Source organism: Lithobates pipiens, unplaced genomic scaffold (genome assembly GCF_037356315.1).
Source record: "Lithobates pipiens isolate NorthernLeopardFrog02 unplaced genomic scaffold, aLitPip1_a1.2 Scaffold_16, whole genome shotgun sequence".
NCBI lineage: Eukaryota > Metazoa > Chordata > Amphibia > Anura > Ranidae > Lithobates > Lithobates pipiens.
The window spans coordinates 361,994,643-362,009,773 of NW_027507748.1; positions in this window are offsets into that span (position 1 = coordinate 361,994,643).

Genomic DNA, 15,131 nt, shown 5'->3' on the forward strand with positions numbered 1-15,131 from the left:
TTTGGCACCTTTCAGGGGGGAGGGTGGTGCATATACCTGTCTAAGACAGTTCGTTTTGCTCTCCTGTGACCCGTTTCCAGTGGAGCGGTCTGAAGCCCGCTCTCCGCTGATGTCACTGCCATCAGTCGAGGCAGCCGCATTATCCTGACTTCCCAAGTATGGATCCCATCAGCTGCCTTGATTGATGGCAGTCTCCCTAAGATGGCCACTCCACACCCCTCCACAGCTCAACGCACCAATGAGTGTGGAGAAGCAATGAGGAGAGACGCTGACTGACAGTTAGCAAACTGAGCCATTGGCGGTGTTCAGTGGCTCAGTTCTCAGTGCAGAGACGGCGAAGCACAGATACAGCATCGGTCTGATGATGTATTCACCTAGATAAGTATGAATCAAAAAGCAAAAAACCATACTTCTCTTTTAAGGCCCCATTCAGATCGGGTGGACACCGTCATTATCAGCTGGGGATCCGCTCACAGATCCTCTGCTGGTCAGGGTAGAGAGGTGAATGGGTAGGGGTACATCGTACCCCGTACTCATTCACATAGGGTGGAGGGCCGGTATCTGGGGGCCCCTTATTAAAGGGGCTCCCGGATTCCGCTAAGCCCCCCGCCCGCAGACCCCGACAACCAATGGCCAGGGTTGTCGGGAAGAGGCCCTTGTCCTCATCAACATGGGGACAAGGTGCTTTGGGGTGGGGGGCGGCAGGGCCCCCCTTCCCCCAAAACATCCCCCATGTTGAGGGCACGCGGACTGGTACGGCTCAGGAGGGGGGCTCGCTCGTCCCCATCCCCTTTCCTGACCGGCCGGGCTGCATGCTCGGATTAGGGTCTGCTATGACTTTGGGGGGACCCCCACGCCGTTTTGTCCGTAGGGCTTCCCCTTTAAATCCATACCAGGTGACAGGGCCAGCGAGGTGTCAATCTCACCGATGGGGGCGGTCGACATTCACTTGCTTCGTCAGTCCCGGCTACCTGGAGCCACGTTCAAAATAAAAAGAATTTTTCTGCGTGTGTGGGCAAGTCCATTCATTTCCCGCCATAGTCCTCCGGGTTGTCCGCCGGACCTAGCCCGCCAGAAAAGGTCGTGTGTGGGCAGGTCCGCTCGTTCGGAAAGTCCAGCAGACCTCAGCTGCAAAGTCCGGCGGTTTGTACGCAAGATTAAGTCTGCCGGATAGTCCGATTGTGTGCATGCGGCATTAGACGTGGTTGAGTTAGAGGCCAGTAGGGATTATTTACTAAAGGCAAATCCACTTTGCACTACAAGTGCAAAGTGCACTTGAAATTGCACTGAAAGTGCAGTCGCTGTAGATCTGAGGGGACATACAAGGAAAATAAAAAACAGCTTCTACATGATTCAATAATAAAATCAGCAGAGCTTCCCCTCTTTTCAGATCTACCCCTCAGATTTACAGCGACTGCACTTCCAAGTGCACTTTTAGTGCAATTTCAAGTGCACTTTGCACTTGTAGTTAGCACTTGTAGTGCAAAGTGGATTTGCCTTTCGTAAATAACCCCCAGTGTGCACAAAGCTCAAAGGCATGGGACCAGTATGCCTATAATTTACAGCAGTGGGGGATATTTATGTAGCACTATCCCCGTAAGGGTTGCAAATGACAGGGTTTCTCACTGCTGCACAACCAGGCACACAACAGCTGCAGTTTTCATCCGAACACTGAGCAGTTCTCCATATTTACAGCTCCAACTGATTCTTCTCCTTTACTCTGTACAACTCCAATTGATTCCTCTTCCTTGGCCTGTACAGCTCTGATTGATTCCTCCTTTAGTAACTAACAGTCTCTTTTAGGTCAGCAACAGTCCTTTACAGGCTGAAACTGTCAGTCCCTTAGAAAGTAGCACAATGTGGTGTGAACTGCATCCGGGAGTACCTCCAACTCCCTTGTAGACATTGGTGCCAACACTACCATTACCAGAAATGATAGCTCACCTGACTGCTTCTCCACCAGCCTGCCTAACTGCTTCTTCGTCAGTCTACCTGACTAATTCTTCACCAGTCTACCCAACTGATGCTATTCACCAGTCTACCTAATAGGTGTGGGTATCTCACATTTTTTGGTTGCAGCAGTTAATTATTATTTGTTTAAATATTTTCGAGGACAGCGCAGTGTTACCCGTTTTTTATACCTAATAGACGCTTTTCACCAGTTTACCCGACTGACTCACTGGAGATCTCCCAGGGCAAGGTAGAGATGATTTAAGCACACCACTATCTTCCAGAGATACCTGCTGCTACATGTGGCAGTCTCCCCCATTGTAGGCCCTGCACTGTGCTATCCTCCTTGCTCCTACTGCCTCTCAGGGAAAGGCAAACTTTTCCTGTTGTCAGAATTCTAAGGTAGACCCCTCCCCAGTTGGGGTCCCTCGAGGACCACTGACAGTCCACTCAGAACTGGAAATAGGGCGCAGTGGGGGAATAACAGGAGGCTTGCAACTCAGAGTCACATTAGGATAATGTAGCCTGCTTGTGGAGTAGGGGAAGTAGAGCCTACTGGGATAATCGGCCAGTAAGGTTATGTGAATAGGCTACCCTGGTACATTGGCCCATAAACATTGTGGAAAAAGGCAAGCTCTATGTGGGGATTGTAGTTCTCAACAAGGCTAAAGAAGACATCAAGCTAAGTAGGGAGGAATAGACAGTGAATGTGAGTAGAGAGAAGAAAAATTTGAAGAAGAAGAAAGGAAAGTAAGGAAGAGGGGGAAGGGGGAAAGAAGAAGGGAGGTGGATGTCCCCAAGGGGCAGGCTGGAGCCCCAGACAGGCGACGTCAGAGGTTATACTATGAGTACTTAAACATGCTCAGGGAAACAGAAGAGTGGAATAACAGTTAGGGGGTAGGAAATTAGTCACCCATGGGTTCCAAAAGCTTTTCAATTTTGGTAACCTAGTCTAAGAGGACAGCCTCAATTTTATTTTTATTCTAATTGAATCATAGCTTGAGTGACACGGTTGTCAACTGAAGGGGCACTAAGGAAAGGGGTTTTCCACTCCCTCACAATAGTCTATTTAGCTGCAGTGGTGACCTGGAGTGGTAGTTTAAATTCTTGACCACTTAAGTCTTGTGGTTTCTTATTAAGAAGCGATACAGAGGGGTCCAGAGCTAAGGGTATTTCAAAAAGCTTAGTGAGAATGTCAAAAATGTCTGACTAGAAGGCCCGTACGACTGGGCATTCCTACCAGATATGTAGGTAGGTACCTGCTTGGGTACAACCGTAAAAGCAGAGAAGGAAGTAATGCAGTAGAAATTTGGAGATCCTGGTAGGGACCAGATACCACCTGGTGAGAACTTTATAGTTTGTTTCCAGAGCTACTATGTTCTGGGAGGAGGACTTTATCAAACGTGGGTCCAATCAATGGGGTCTAAGGAGATTCTGAGGTGCCTTTCCCACTTATGGGGGCATAGTAGGGCTGATGGGTTCTAGCAGTTGGCAGTAAAAAAAAAAAGTTGAGGATAGTAGATTCTCATAGTATCCTTCTATAGAGACACCAGGGTTAAAGAAAAAAAATATACTTTATTGAAAACAATGTAGCAATGAGTAACATTAGGATAAAAAATACCACACTACTACCAGTGCAAAAGATTAAAAAGACAATGTAGTCAAAGTGGATACATAGAGCTACTAGCAGCACACCTTAATCATGCATTTCTTCCATTCACACCACCAGGACATGGGGGGAAAAAGAGACTGAACCTTGTGGAAGGTTCACTTATATTTTATTAGGTCTCTGTATATATAATATTTGGTTACAGAACTGCGTCATACAGTGCTGTATGATATATGGTGGGACTTTTTGATTTTTAATTTTTGATGATTTTATATTTTTTTTCTTTTTCACTTTTTTCTTTCTTTTGTTTTGCGCCCTGCATAACGAGCCACCACTGCTGCCCAAATATGGCCCCTGATACTGGCAATGATGTCACCAATATCTGCTATTTCCATTGACTAGACCACTGATCGCAAACATTGGCACCCCAAATGTCAAATGTCCCATGATGCTCAACTACTCTGCAGCATGCATGAGCATCATGGGTAATGTAATTCCAAAACATATGGGGTGCCAAGGTTCGCCATCACTGGACTAGGCAATGGAAATAGGGAATAGTGGTATAGCGGCTTTCTTATTACTAAAGGGAACTTTCATATTCTAAGAGCTGCCTACCTGCAGACCCCCACAAACACCGGCCAGGGTTTTGGGGAAGAAGCACTTGTCCTCATCAACATGCGACCCCCCCATGTTGAAGTCATGTGAACTGGAATGATTTAGGGAGGAGGTGTGCCTTTTGCCCACTCTTTCTTGAGGATGCATGCTTCTAATAAGGGGAGGGTATGAATTTCCAAGGGACTTCATGCATTTTTTTGGGGAGGGTCTACATAAGTTTTTGTTTTCATTTTTGCTATAGGATGTTCTACAGCAAAAGTGACATTTACAACAGGGCTTAACAAATTTGCTTAGAATCTAGGAGCCAGCTGAAAAAATTAGGAGCCAGTTATTTAAATCCTCTGCCCAGCGCCCAGAACTGCATGTCTGGGGCATCGGACAATAAGAATTGCTCATGCCTGATGCCAAGAGAAAAAGACCATATTTTAAAAAAATATATATCAACTTTTGTTTTGTTATAAGATTTTGCAAATACATTTTTTTCTCCTTCACTGATGTGCTTTGATAGGCTGAACTAATGGGCACTGATGGGGCGGCATTGAGGTTGGAACTGATTGGCACTGGCAGGTGGCATTGATGGGCACCAATAGGCAGCACTGAGGTACCACTAATGGGAACTGGCAGGTGGCACTGATGGGCAGCACTGGCAGGTGGCAATGATGGGCAGCATTGGCAGGTGGCACTAACTGGCATTGGCAGGCGGCACTAACTGGCAGGTGGCACTGGATTGCACTGGCAGGTTGCACTGCTTGGCACTGGCAGGTGGCACTAACTGGAATTGGCAAGTGGCACTAACTGGCATTGGCAGGTGGCACTGGCAGGTGGCAATGGGTGGCACTGGCAGGTGACACTGGCAGGTGGCACTGATTGGCACTGGCAGGTGGCACTAACTGGCAGATGGCATTGGCAGGTGGCACTAACTGGCATTGGCAGGTGGCACTGGATTGCACTGGCAGGTGGCAATGGGTGGCACAGATTGGCAAGTGGCACTGGATTGCACTGGCAGATGGCACTAACTGGCACTGGCAGGTGGCACTGGATTGCACTGGCAGGTGGCACTGATTGGCACTGGCAGGTGGCACTAACTGACAAGTGGCAGGTGGCACTAACTGGCATTGGTAGGTGGCACTGGATTTACACTGGCAGGTAGCACTGCTTGGCACTGGTAGGTGGCACTGGCAGATGGCATTAGCATGTGGCACTAACTGGCATTGGCAGGTGGCAATAACTGGCAGGTGGCACTGGGTAGCACTGGATGGCACGTGGCACTGACAGATGGCATTGGCAGGTGGCACTAACTGGCATTGGCAGGTGGCACTGGATTACACTGGTAGGTGGCACTGGATGGCACTGCTTGGCACTGGCAGGTGGCACCAACTGGCAGGTGGCACTGGCAGATGGCATTGGCAGATGGCACTAACTGGCACTGGCAGGTGGCACTGGATTGCACTGACGGATGGCACTGGATGGCACTGATTGGCACTGGCAAGTGGCACTAACTGGCATTGGCAGGTGGCAATAACTGGCACTGGCAGGTGGCACTGGGTAGCACTGGATGGCACATGGCACTGACAGATGGCATTGGCAGGTGGCACTAACTGGCATTGGCAGGTGGCACTGGATTGCATTGGCAGGTGGCAATGGGTGGTACAGATTGACAGGTGGCACTGGTTGGCACTGGCAGATGGCACTAGCAGATGGCATGGGCAGATGGCACTAACTGGCACTGGCAGGTGGCACTGGATTGCACTGACGGATGGCACTGGATGGCACTGATTGGCACTGGCAAGTGGCACTAACTGGCACTGGCAGGTGGTACTAACTGGCACTGGCAGATGGCATTGGCATGTGGCACTAACTGGCACTGGCAGGTGGCACTGATTGGCACTGACAGATGGCATTGGCATGTGGCACTAACTGGCATTGGCAGATGGCAATAACTGGCACTGGCAGGTGGCACTGGATGGCACTGGCAGGTGGCACTGGATGGCACTGGCAGGTGGCACTGGATGGCACATGGCACTGACAGATGGCACTGGCAGGTGGCACTAACTGGCATTGGCAGGTGGCACTGTATTGCACTGGCAGGTGGCACTAACTGCCATTGGCAGGTGGCACTGGCATGTGGCACTAACTGGTATTGGCAGGTGGCACTGGATGGCACTGGCAAGTAGCACTGGCAGGTTTCACAGCCAATAGTGTAACTGTGAAACTGAATGCTCCCTGCAGTGCTGCACTGTGTGAAACTGTGTGAAAATTGGTCTGGGCAGGAAGTGGGTGAAAATGTCCTGTATTGAAGTGGTTAAATTGCCATTAAATGACCTTTCATTGCCAGCATCTTAAAAAAAGCATATGCCTCTTATACACATACCCCTTAAAAGGTCACTCCAAAAGACCCTTGGAGGGGCCTGTGCTGTTTTTTTTGTTTTTTGTTTTTTAAGAAACTGTCAATGAAATATCATTTTCTGGCAATTTGAAACAGTTTTCTCCTTTGTAAATGTCAGTGCTGCTGCAGAACAGATACAAGCCGGATTAGGGCACCCCCAGGAATGTTATTTTAAAGAATTGGGCATTCTTCCTTTCAATAGTTTTTATTGGTAATTTTTTCAACATTAACACAAAAGTGTAAGCCCTTGTACACACGGTTGGACATTCCGGTGTATGCAACAGTTTCGGACAAAATCGGTCAGACAAAATCCGACGGATTTGGTTGTCGGAATGTCCGACCGTATGTACAAGGGCTAATACGTTATGGGAAGCCCACTTTGGCCCAACATATTAAGGAATTGCATGCATTCAAGAAAAAGAATGACAAAGTCAAACAGTGTAATATCTCTCGAGCCCATGAGTGGCTTCCCACTCATTGGTCAGGTAGAATTGGGTATTTTTAATGTTTCATTTTAAGCATTTAATAAATCACTTCTGCTGGGTGAAAGTGTTCAAAGTGTCCGAAACGTGTTCGGAATACCGTTTTCCACTTGTCCCCATGGCACAGTCTTTAGGAATAGGGGCAAGGCAATGCTTCTGACAATAAGTAAATGAGAACAGAACCTCATTCCTGAGCCAGTCGATATTGGGGTTGTGTGTTCATAACCAGGGGACTCCCAGAATGACCGGAAACATAAGAGAGCATAGAACATTGAAACGTACCAGTTCTTTGTGGCCGGAATTGGTTGTCATAGGGATTGGCAACGTTTCATGAGTAATCAGTCCAAAGCTGGGTGGAGAGCCATCGGCCAGATGCACTGTTAACTGCTGCTTTTTGGTAATAAGGGGAATTCCAAGTGTTTTGGCCAAGTCTAGGAAGCAGCTACAGGCCCCAGAGTCAATGATAGCTGAGAGCCAGACCTCCTCTTCCGCCAGCAGTAGAGAAACAGGGTGAGATGAGGTCAATCCTCGGCCTGATGTGGCAATTTCGCAAGAAATGTCCATTACCTACACAGTAAAAATAAATGTTCGCTTGTAGGCGGTGGAGCTTTTCTTCTGGCTAAAGGGCAGGGTGGACTGGGCCCATCTGCCTGGACTTGACTTCAGACACAGGAAAGCTGGAAGAACTGGGTCCCGGAGGAAAAGAAGCTTCAGGCAACATTCGGGTTGGTTGGAAGGTCTGGGACTTTTTGGGATGACGTTCTTGTAAGCGTCTGTCCAGCTGTATGGCTAACTGGATGAGGGCCTCTAAAGTATCCGGGATTGCTACTCTGGCTAGCTCATCCTTGAGGGACTCTGACAAGCCCAACCTATATTGCTATTATAGGGCAGCTTGATTCCAGCATGTATCTACAGCCCATGTGCGGAAGTCCACTGTGCAATCTTCTACGGGGCGCTGCCCCTGCTGCAGGGTGTGCAGGGCATTATTGACCATAGCCATACTTTGGGGGCCATTGTATAACCAGGCCATAGCCCTGAAGAAAGTGTCAGCTGAGTCAATGAGGGGACTCTTTTGTTCTAACAGTCCATGGGCCCAGACCTGGGGATCGTCCAAGAGTAAGGATATAATGAATCCCACTTTAATGTTCTCTAGGGAGAAAGTTCTTGGTTGGAGAGTTGGGTATAGCAGACAGGCATTTTTAAAGGCTCTAAACTTTCTTCGGTCCCCCAAGAACCATTCAGGGCTCGCAGTTCAGGAGGCAGGATCAGCACTGTGTGGGTGGAGGTGGTGTACTCCTGAGGTGGCACAGCAGAAGAAACACAGGCTGAGGAGGGTCTCGGATCAGGAGACATGGGATGCGGGGATAAGTGTTGCACATGACTCTATGATTGAACATAGGCATCTTGTAGTTTCTGCACCAGTTGGGTAAGTGCAGTGACCTGTTGATACACAACCTCTACAGGGAAGCACCTCTGTTGATCTCCAACATGGCTGGATTATACTGTCAGGAGTGAGTATGGAGATCGAGATGCTAAGAGGGATGACTGTAGCAGGCTGAGCTGAACTTGCTGTGTTTGGTAAGTAGAGGAACTAGGAGCCAGACCAGAGGTCATACAGGATAAGTCAGTCCAGAGCATAAAAAGGGGTGAGCCAAGGTCATACACGAAAGACAGGAACAAAGCAAAATCCAGATGCCAGCCAAGGGTCAAACCGAGTGATCGGGGACAGAAGCAGAGTCCAGATGCAAGCCAAAGGTCAAACCGGGTGATCAGGAACAGAAGCAATGTCCCAATGCAAGCCAAAGGTCAAACCGGGAGATCAGGATGTGAGGTCAGGGCAAGCCGGGTCAACAACGGGTAATCCACAGATCAAGAAACAGAATCACAAGGCACACAGGAAAGCTGAGATAATCCAACAATGCTCTGTTGCTAATGGCTGGCTTAAATAGGGCCAAATTGGTGCCAATGTCTGTCACGGCACTTGCACGCCGCCGCGTGCTCGCCATATTGTGCGTGTGCCTCTGCGCACCTGTGTGCGCCAGTGCGTGCTGATGCATGTCTCAGAACTCTCTGTGGGCGTCCATGTTGGTTCTGTGCAACAGTGCCAGTTTTGTGCCGGCCATGTCCCTGACAGCTGGTCTTCTGTAAAATTGCACCAGTGCTGGCCCCGGACCTCTAGCAGCAGCTCTGGCAATTCTCTGAGAGAATGCCAATTTCTTGTGAAGGGTCTAAATCCCGTGAATGTCCAGGGAAAATCTGGACTGTTGGCATGTATGCCTTCTCAGTGCCTGTGGAGTCTGTACACCGGGTGCTCACACTGTCATCCATGTTCCCTGAGCTTGCCAACAGTGTTTATGCTTCCAGCAGCGTTGCTCCCCTGCAGTATGCAGTGCTTTGAGGTTTCCACTATCAGGAGGACTGGATTTAGATAACAAATTGTTATGTGGTGAAATGCTGCGATTCATTATTTTAAATTTGTGTAGCCAGGAGCTGGACACCTATCTATTCCTGCAATCAGAAGAGGCTGTGTGGCATTGTTTTTGGGAGAAGTTATTTCTCTCTAGTGTTCCAGTGTGGGATGTCCTGCTATTTTCCTAATCAGAGACTAGTCAGGGCAGACCATCTTCCGACATGTAGTCTATATGGATAGGATTCGCCCTCTGGCTTTGATATATGAATCTACAACAACCAGCTGGTTGATGGTGAAGAACAGACCATTGAGGGACTATAAGAGGGAAGGCTTGAGGCCTGGCACACTCTCTTGGGACCGGCGTGGATCTGCATGCAGGGAATATGTTACAGGGTGAGCTTATTTGCAGCCTGCTCTGGCGGAGTTACTCGTGGTGCGGCGGAGGCCAGATGACATCCCTTGAGCCACATTCCTAAAGCCGCGTACACACGGGCGGACTGTATGGCCTACTTAGTCCGTCATACAATCCGACGGACAGTCCGTCATACTTTCGAATGAACGGACTTGACCACACACACCACTTTTTGAGCGGACTAATACGGCGTACTAAGTCGGCCATACTATCCGCCCTACTTTTGAAATGAACGGACTCGCCCACACACACGGAGGAAAGTCCGCTCATTTTGAGCGCGTCTCCAGGTAGGCGGGGCCCGCGAAGGAGACGTCGCTGGCCCCGCCGCCTGGTATGGACTTAAAGGGGAACCCCAACGGCGGAAAAAAAATCGGCGTGGGGGTCCCCCCCCCAAGTCCACAACAGACCCTTGTCCGAGCACGCTACCCGGCCAGCCAGGAAAGGGGGGCGAGCGAGCGCCCCCCCCCTCCTAAACCGTACCAGGCCGCGTGCCCTCAACATGGGGGGGTGCCTTGGGGAAGGGGGGCCGCGCGGCCCCCCCACCCCAAAGCACCTTGTCCCCATGTTGATGAGGACAAGGGCCTCTTCCCGACAACCCTGGCCGTTGGTTGTCGGGGTCTGCGGGCGGGGGGCTTATCGGAATCCGGGAGCCCCCTTTAATAAGGGGGCCCCCGGATACCGGCCCCCCACCCTATGTGAATGAGTATGGGGTACAATGTACCCCTACCCATTCACCTGTAAAATAAAAGTACTCCCGAAGTCGGAAGAAAAGGCCGGCGGCGAGGAAGAAAGCCGGACTCCTCCGCTAGCAAAAGAGCTACAAGAAGATAGCGGAGGAGTCCGGCGAGAAGACCCCCGAAGACCCCCGGAGCTGTGCAATAAAGTATTTTATCTCGTGTGTTTTAAAGGGGGCTCCCGGATTCCGATAAGCCCCCCGCCCGCAGACCCCGACAACCAACGGCCAGGGTTGTCGGGAAGAGGCCCTTGTCCTCATCAACATGGGGACAAGGTGCTTTGGGGTGGGGGGGCCGCACGGCCCCCCCTTCCCCAAGGCACCCCCCCATGTTGAGGGCACGCGGCCTGGTACGGCTCAGGAGGGGGGGGGGGCGCTCGCTCGCCCCCCTTTCCTGGCCGGCCGGGTAGCGTGCTCGGACAAGGGTCTGTTGTGGACTTGGGGGGGGCCCCACGCCGATTTTTTTTGGCGTTGGGGTTCCCCTCTAAGTCCATACCAGGCAGCAGGGTCAGCGACGTCTCCTTCGCGGGCCCCGCCTACCTGGATACCCGCTCGAAATGAGCGGACTTTTCTCCGGGCGGGAAAAGTCCGCTCATTTCAAAAGTACGGCGGACTGGCATACACACGGGCGGATTGTCCGCCGAAATGCGAGTACGACGGACAGTATTTCGAAAAATCCGAAATACTTAGTACGCCGGACTGCACGCTGAAAAAGTCCGCTGAAGCTCACACACGAACGGACTGTCCGCTGAAATGTGTTTCGGCGGACTAAGTAGGCCATACAGTCCGCCCGTGTGTACGCGGCATAAGAGATCATCATCATCATCATCATGCTCACCATCATCATCATCTTTATCATCATCTCCTGTTCCAGTGTGGTGAGCAGGCAATTGCCCAGTCTTATAGACACTGTATATAGACATCATTGTCTCCTGCACTCATTACCACCTTTAGTTCAAGGATTTATCCCAGCAAATCATAGACACATGCACAGACATCTTTGCCATCCATTGCTCTGCTGTAGCTTGTAGTTCTGTAAACCTTTAGCATCTTTAAGTCAGTGATCACTGTGAATCCAATTAAAGCCCTGATTTGCCCATTAATATTATCTGTTGATTATGCTTCACCTATAGGATCAGCTATTTGGTTATACCATTCAATATTTCTTGTCTGCAATTAAACGCCTATGAGCTAGCTGAAGATTGATTGGATTGCCACACACAGCTACTCAGGACTACTTTCACCTCCCTCCCCACTTCAGGGATTTGTTTGCTAAAGTTGTATTTGTTTATCTGCTGTTTTATCCATTTATATGTGGAGGAGCACTCAAAAGAGTTATTCCTCTGCTCTCCTGTAGCCTATTCAGATAAACCTTTTATGCACTCATTTGAGTATAGAAATTGTAGTGTTTACTGTCGAAGGCTTAAAACCTAATTTATAATTGTTTGTTGTCCTAGCAATAACATTCTTTGGGGGACAACTTTATGAGGTGTAAGCTCAAGTTGACTTTCTGATTTATTTCTCTTAATTTCATTGAGTAAGCTATTTTTGCTGTAACCGGTGTATTTCCTTGTTACTGCTGTTATCTAGTGGAGAAATTTTTTTTTGAACGCAGGGAGTCTTGTGACCCTCAAGAGGGCAGCTCTACATTTGTTTTTTTGTACATTTTCCTTTTATTAAAGAGGAAAAAGAAGACTCCAATTCTTAGAGCATACATACATATTTTAGATATTAGTAACCTCAATCTTAGGTAATATTAACTAATACTACTAATATGTTACATATAATATTCCATCCAACAAATTAATGAAAATGTCTTACCTTTCTTGGTCATGAACTCAAGAAATAATGTGCACCAGATTCATAATTCCAAGGATGGTTATAAGAATGCTAAATCTTCTTCTCCCTTCCCTTTTTCCCCTTTCTCATTAAAAAATAAAAAGAGGAATAGGGGGGGGGGGGGGGGGGTTGGGGGTGCAAAAAGTGACCAGTACATCTTCCTCCTCTCTGTCGTCCTCAAAGGACCCAAATTAGTTTCAGGGGGACATTGCCCTCTCTCCTCAGTTATTAGGATTCACATCAATGAGAGTCCTTCCTTCTTCTGAGTTGATAAAAAGGTTCCATGGGGTCCATGTTTTGTCATATATTTCTCGCTTCTGCCTGGTTGTCCAAACCAAATATTCCATTTGATTAAATTCTTCCACCTATCTAAGCCATAATCCCACTGAGGGTGGTCGGGTCTGCTTCCAGGGTGGGGGGGGGTACAAGATTTAGCCCCATTCAAAAGGTGACACATAATAACATTTTTGTGAGTCTTGCCCAGTATTTTGAAGTCATGCAGAAGAAAAAAGTTGGCTCTTCAAGAATCTCAGTATCACTAAATTTTTGAATAATCATTCGGACCTCTCTCTAGTAGTTCACGATTCTGGGACATGACCAGAAGACATGTTATGGTGTCCCTCGCTCCCTCCGACAATGCCAACATTGATCAGAGGCATTTGGAAAGTAGCTGTGGAGGAGGGCCCGGGTTCAATACCATTGGGAAACAATCTTGTAGTTTGTTTCCTGCATTTTAGTACAGATTGAAGATTAAAATATGGAGTGGATTATGTTAGCTCGCTGTTCCTCTGTAAATGTTGTAGCCAAATCCAGCTCAATTTCCGAAAGAATGGCAATTGGAAGTTTTCAGAAGGTGCTACTAATAAACTGTTTATCTTTGAAATAGTGTTAGAGAGTGGTCCTCTCTCAGTACAATATTCTTCCAAAGGGAATACATTTTACAAAAAAACATCTGGAGAATGAAAAGTATGTAAATAATGTCTCAATTGGGCTGCCTGCCAGAAATCCAGCTGATATTGACCAATTCCAGAGGTTAACATTAGAAAGGTTGGCATTTCCCAGATGATATAAAATGGGAAGCCTGATAAAGCCCCTGGTCCATTAGTCTATTGAAGTTCTCCCCCCTCAGGCCTGGTATAAAGTGTAGATTCCCCAAAATTGGGAACAATGGAGAATCTGATGATGAAAGCTTGCCCTTAGAAAAGAGCCCTGAGCACTGCCGCAATGTGGGTCCTATCAAGGGAAGAGTCTTAATATTGGATGGAAGGCCTCCATAGCGCCATGGGGCTCTATGTAGCAATGCACTGCTCTGTGCCTGTTCCAGATTAGGCCAAATTTTTATGTCCCCATGCCGACACCAATCTATCAGGCGGCCCAAATGGGCCACTTGATAGTATTTGTGTAGGTTAGGTACAGCCAGTCCACCATATTGTTTAGGGAGAATCAAAACAGGTCTTCCAATCCTCAGATTTTTATATGCCCAGATAAATCTGATTGATAAGTGCATGTATACATTTAAAAGAATGCATAGGTATACCGATAGGTATGGCCTTGAATAAGTATAAGAACTTTGGTAGAGTATTCATTTTAATAATATTACATTTCCCAAACCAGGAGTGGAAGCCCTTTTTCTACCTCTCTAGGAGGATCCACAATTCCTGGAGAAGCAATGGAAAATTAAACTCAAATCTGCGTGAGAGCTCTGATGGGATCAGGGTCCCCAAGTACTTTAAAGTCTGATCCGTCCACTTCAATTTAAAACTAGATTTCAGTGTTCTCATCAGATCGGTGGGGATTTGTTACTGGGAAAAGCATATTGTCGGCGTAAGCCAAAATCTTATATTGGACTTTTTCTACCATTAGTCCTCGAATATCCGGGTTTCGCCTGATCTTGCAAAGAAGAGGCTCCAAGGAAAGGGCAAAAAGGAATGGTGATAGTTGGCATCCTTGCCTAGTTCAATTTGCAACTTTAAAAAGAGAGGACATCACTCCATTTACTTTGACCTGGGCAGCTGAAGAGGTGTAAATACTTAAGATACATCGTAGGATTTTGTCTTTCAGACCCATATGTCGTAAAAAACTTAAATATAAACTTCCAATTGACCCGGTCAAAAGCCTTCTCAGCATCTGTTCCAAGGAACACACACACAGGGTTTTAATTGCATTTGCTACATGAATTAAATTCATAACCTTAATGGTATTGTCCCATGCTTCACGTTTCGGGACAAACCCTACTTGATCAAGATTAATTAGTGAAGGCAATTTTTGTAGTAATCCCAATGCAAGGACTTTAGAGAAAATTTTCAGGTCTGTATTTAGGAGTGAAATTGGCCTATAACTTCTACATTGTATGGGGTCTTTCCCTTCTTTAGGCAATACAGTGATAAGAGTTTTCAGTGTTTCTGTATGAAAGGAAATCGAATCCCCTAGTCTGTAAAACATCTTCTCCAGATATGGACCCAGAATAGCAAACATGATTTTATAATAATAAGCAGTTAGGCCATCTGGGCCAGGTGCCTTATCTACCTTTGCCTAATTCACTACCGCCTGTATTTCCTCTAGCGTAATTGGTGAATCCAATTCCTATTGAGCAATAGTCGTTAGACCAGTCATTCCCAAGGTCGCCAGATAATTGTCCATTACTGACTGTTCTGGTTCGTCTAGATTGTAAGATTCTGTAAAAGTCACAGAATTT